At 40.3% G+C, this 5396-nt stretch overlaps 1 pseudogene; it reads left to right on the top strand.

The window, feature by feature from the left end:
• The first annotated feature begins 2362 nt into the window (after positions 1-2362).
• On the top strand, positions 2363-3403 carry LOC132360296 (frizzled-3-like; annotated as a pseudogene).
• The last annotated feature ends 1993 nt before the right edge of the window (positions 3404-5396 follow it).

Raw genomic sequence — 5396 nt, 5'->3', positions numbered from 1 at the left:
TGTCAAATTTCATCCTCTAGAGACCAGATGACAAAAACCTCAAATGGAACATGCCCCAAATAGAGCCTTATATCTATCTATCATTCCCTATCCCCAAGCTGTTCTTTCTAAAGTCTTCTCCAATAAATTAAACAGTACCAACACTTACCCTGTTCCTCAAGCCAAAAATCCAAAAGTCATCCCTGATCAACTTGTGTCAATCTCTCATTTCTCATCAGCAAGTCTGGTTGGCTGCACCTACAAACACAAGCTCAGTCCTTTCCAAATCCACTGCCTCACCCTGGCCCAGCCACCAGCACCTCCCCCTGGAATCACTGCAACTATCTCCTGGCCAATCTCCTTGTTTCCAGCCTTGCTTCCCTGTGGTCCATTCTCCACATTGCAGCCAGAGCGAGCTCCTAAAAGTATAAATCAGATGATGGATTATGTCATCTCCCTGCTTGCAATCTTCCAGAAGCTTCCCATTATATTGAAAATAAAACCCAACATCCTTATTGTGGCTGATAAGTCGCTACATAACCTAGCCTCTGCCTACGTCACCAATTTCTCCTCATACCAAATTCCCTTGTCCAGTTCACTAAGTTCAAGCTACCCTGGCCTCCCTTCGCACTGCAAGTTCCCTCTGTCAGAAATGCTCACCCTCAGTTCTCCATGCACCATATCCTCGGGGGAGCCTTCCCTGGCTACCCAAACTCAAGCAGTACCTCTGCTCCTAAGTTGAAAATCTTTCTTCATTACGCCTATTGCTGTTTGAAATTATTTTATGTACTTGCAAGCGATTGCTATTGCTATCTGCACATTCATTAGAATAGAAGTTCCAAGACATCAGGTCTAAGACTTTCATGAATTCATTTGTTCACACATCCACTCAACAAATATTTATTAAGCATGTAGTATGTACAAGACATTGTCCCTTCTGGGGACAATATTTCAGCCGTGAGCCACTGCCTTGGCACATGCAAGTTGCTTAATAAATATCAGTTGACTAAATAAATAAATGAATAAACCAAAGGGTAGAAAAAAGATTGGATCAGAAAGAAGTATATAGGTCACATATACATTGCTAACGAGAAAACTGAACTTTAATAATAAAACAACAAAATGCTAATTTAGACTGGCTGAGACATCCAGATCAAACAGCATTGGTCCCAGAGAAAATGAGCTAGGAAAGGCTCCCTCATTGGGACTTCTGAAAGTATACAAGAATCATTAAAATGGAGAACATGACTGTGCATAACCAGCATGAAAATACCACGCACATGTTCTTCTAGTAGCAGGATAACTACTCGGTAACTTATTAAGAATAATTTATTAAGTGCTTTCCTTGACAAAGGAAAGGAAACTGTATTGTAATTAGCCACACTCACACTACTAATTCCTAACAATAATTTTATGTCCAGGATGTAATGAATCTTTCAGGAATTTCAAAAACTGCTACAAGTTGAAGTCAATTTTGAGACAGCAAAGCGACAGTGTTTGTGTGGGTTGAAATGCGGTGGCTGGTTCCTGCCAGGAACTCCAAAGTTTTCCTGATTTCGGATACGGGTATATTTTTCACATAACATACTATCACTTCTATGTGAAGTCATATGTACCTTCTCCCTCTTCTCTCCATTACAGGGAGTAGTGAAGACATAAACCAATTCCAGGTACAGCAAAATCTCAATAATTCAGGCTCACCCTGGAGAAAGCCAAGGGCAACTATGGCCAAGCCTGAATTCTAGAGGAAGGAAGTGGTGTAGGCTTTTTAAAAAGGTACATCCAATATTAACCAAGTATTGACTTTTGCTAGTACCTGGGGGGAGGACTCTAAATTAATGTCGGATTAAAATGACTTACAATGGCATATTGCAATTGATTTGTCCTCTTAGGGAGGATAAACATTTTCTTCTACAAGATTAGTTATATTGGTACGTGTGTGCTCGCCGGCGGTCCTCGTTCTCTCCATGTACCTGAGGGACGCGCAGCCACCCCCGGCCGGCGCTGCAGACCCCCAGGAGCCCGGCCCCGAGGTGTGAGATATTACAGTCAAAGGAAGAAATAGCTCTTCTCCTAAGATGGAATCTGTTGTTTGGGAATGTGGTTGATCAACTTGATATGTTGGCCAAGTGGTGCCCTATGTAATAAAATGAAAAGAAGAGGCAAGATGATGTCATTTTCCCATATTGTGAAACCAAAAACAAATGCCTTTTGTGAGACCAAGCTAACAAACTTCTGACGGTGCAAAGAGTATTTCTGTTTGAAGAACTTAACAGTAAGATAGAAGTACTTTCAAGCTGAGACCTGCAAGTGTATAAAGATCTAAAATACGTATTGAGTAGGCCTGATCATCTGAATCTCATTCAGTCGAGGAAGCACGGCTATGAGTTGGATCGTCTTCATTCTGTGGCCCTTGTCTATGTTTGTGGGGCATATAGGTGGACACAGTTTGTTTTCTTGTGAACCTATTACCTTCAGGATGTGCCAAGATTTGCCTTATAATACTACCTTCATGCCTAATCTTCTGAACATTATGACCAACAGACAGCAGCTTTAGCAATTCCACCCTATGGTGAATTTGGATGGTTCTCGGGATTTCCGGCCATTTGTGCACTCTATGCTCCTATTTGTATGGAATACGGGCGCGTCACACTTCCCTGCCCTAGGCTCTGTCAGCGGGCTTACAGAGAGTGTTTGAAGCTCATGGAGATGTTTGGTGTTCCTTGGGCTGAAGATATGGAATGCAGTAGGTTCCCAGATTGTGATGAGCCGTATCCTCGACTTGTGGGTGTGAATTTAGCTGGAGATCCTACTGAAGGAGCCCCAGTGGCAGTGCAGAGGGACTATGGTTTTTGGTGTCCCCGAGAGTTGAAAATTGATCCTGATCTTGGCTATTCTTTTTCACACGTGTGTGATTGTTCACCTCCTTGTCCAAACATGTACTTTAGGAGAGAAGAACTTTCATTTGCTCCATATTTCATAGGATTGATTTCAATCATTTGCCTCTCTGCCACATTATTTACTTTTTTAACTTTTTTGATTGATGTCACAAGATTCCGTTATCCTGAAAGACCTATTATATTTTATGCAGTCTGCTACATGATGGTATCATTAATTTTCTTTATTGGGTTTTTGCTTGAGGACCGAGTAGCCTGCAATGCATCTAGCCCTGCACGGTATAAGGCTTCCACAGTGACACAAGGATCTCATAAGAAAGCCTGTATCATGCTTTTAATGGTACTCTATTTTTTTTACTATGGCTGGCAGCGTTTGGTGGGTAATTCTTACCATCACGTGGTTCTTGGCAGCTGTGCCAAAGTGGGATAGTGAAGTTATTGAGAAGAAAGCATTTCATGCCAGTGCGTGGGGCATCCCTGGAACTCCAACTATCATCCTTTTAGCAATGAATAAAATTAAAAATGACAATATTAAAAAAAAAAGATTACTTATATTGTTTTCTTAACTCATTTTTTCAGAATACTTAGGCAAAATTCAACCCAGGTCCAGTCCATCTGTATGCAAACTTTGGATTTGTGGGTCTGAATTAATATTTTATCATAAAACTAAAAAGCATTCTTATACCCAGCATGGTATAGTCTCTCTAACGTTCTCCAAGATCTCGTCAGAGACCTCTTTCTGTGTTTAGGTGTCAAGATATTAATTGCTTTTTCCAATGTGTCGTGACTCGTGTTTAATCACTTTTCTTTAATGACTCAAGCTGGGAGCTCAGTGATGTTTGTGAGTGGCAGGATGACATAAAAGAAGCTGGGTGAATTCTCTCTTCACCATCCTCTATGATGTGATTTCACAAGCTCAGGCTTCTGCCCAAGTAAGCTATCATTCACTTACTTCATGGCGAGAAATGCCTAACGTCTCAGGGTTGAAAAAATTATGTCAATGTTGTGCTTACACAAGAACAGATGACAGGACAAATGGAGCAGAATAAAAAGTCCAGAAAACCATATATACTTTCAACAGACTAATGTCAAAGGGGGAAAGATGAACTTTCTAATAAATAGCACCGATCAATGGATATACAAATGGGGAAGAAACGTATCTTAACCCCTTACCTCATACCAGGTATAAATATCAATTCCAAAAAGAGTACATTATTTTTTTTTAATATATTTATTTATTTATTTTTGGCTGTGTTGGGTCTTTGTTGCTGCGTGGGGGCTTTCTCTAGTTGCGGCGAGCAGGGGCTACTCTTCATTGTGGTGTGCAGGCTTCTCATTGCGGTGGCTTCTCTTGTTGCGGAGCACGGGCTCTAGGCGTGTGGGCTTCAGTAGTTGTGGCTCGTGGGCTCTAGAGCGCAGGCTCAGTAGTTGTGGCACACGGGCTTAGTTGCTCCGTGGTATGTGGGATCTTCCCAGACCAGGGCTCGAACCTGTGTCCCCTGCATTGGCAGGCGGATTCTTAACCACTGCGCCAGGGAAGCCCCCCCAGGAAGACTACATTATTAATAATGCCATTTGCTGCAACATGGATGGACCTAGAGATTGTCATACAGAAGAGAGAAGAGATCGTCTCTCTCTGAAGTCAGACAGAGAAAGAGAAACATCGTATGATATCGCTTACATGCAGAATCTAAAAAGAAATGATGCAAATGAACTTACAAAACAGAAACAGACTCACAGACTTAGAGAACGAACTTATGGTTACCAGCAGGGAAAGGTGGGGGGAAGGGATAGGGAGTGTGAGATTGACATGTACACACTGCTGTATTTAAAATGGATAACCAACAAGGACCTACTGTAGAGCACAGGGAACTCTGCTCAACACTATGTAACAACCTAAATGGAAAAAGAATTTTGAAAAGAATAGATACATGTATATGTATAACCGAATCACTTTGCTGTACACCTGAAACTAACATAAGATTATTAATCAACTATAGTCCAATGTAAAATAAAAAGTTAAAAATATAAAAAAATAATTTTAAAAAAGAAGTACAGATCTAACCATGAAAAATAAAACAATAAAGCTCCTTAAAGAAAGTATACAGCATCTTCAAGACATTGGAGTCTGTATAGATTTCTCAAACAGGACTCAAATTGCCAATCATAAGAAGAAAATGATACATTTTTATGTTAAAATAGAGAACTTTCATTGATCAAAAAGACAGCATTAAAAGAGTAGAAAATGCAGCTCACAGAATGGAAAATCATATTTATAATGTATATCTGACAAATAACTCATTTCCAGAATTTGTAGAGAATGTCTACAAATCAATAAGAAAAAGACAAAAACCTAATAAAACTGGCAAAAATGTGGACAGGCACTCCACAAAATATGAGATCTAAATGGTCAATAAACATACAAAAAGGTAGCAAGTCTTATTAGTGACCAGAAAAACTCAAATTAAATACACAATGAGCTACCCCTACACACCGAGCAGAATGGCTCAAATGAGAGAC

Source organism: Balaenoptera ricei, chromosome 2, assembly GCF_028023285.1.
Source record: "Balaenoptera ricei isolate mBalRic1 chromosome 2, mBalRic1.hap2, whole genome shotgun sequence".
Taxonomy (NCBI): domain Eukaryota; kingdom Metazoa; phylum Chordata; class Mammalia; order Artiodactyla; family Balaenopteridae; genus Balaenoptera; species Balaenoptera ricei.
The sequence above is the reverse complement of the archived record's forward strand: the minus strand, read 5'-3'. Positions and strand labels throughout refer to the sequence as shown.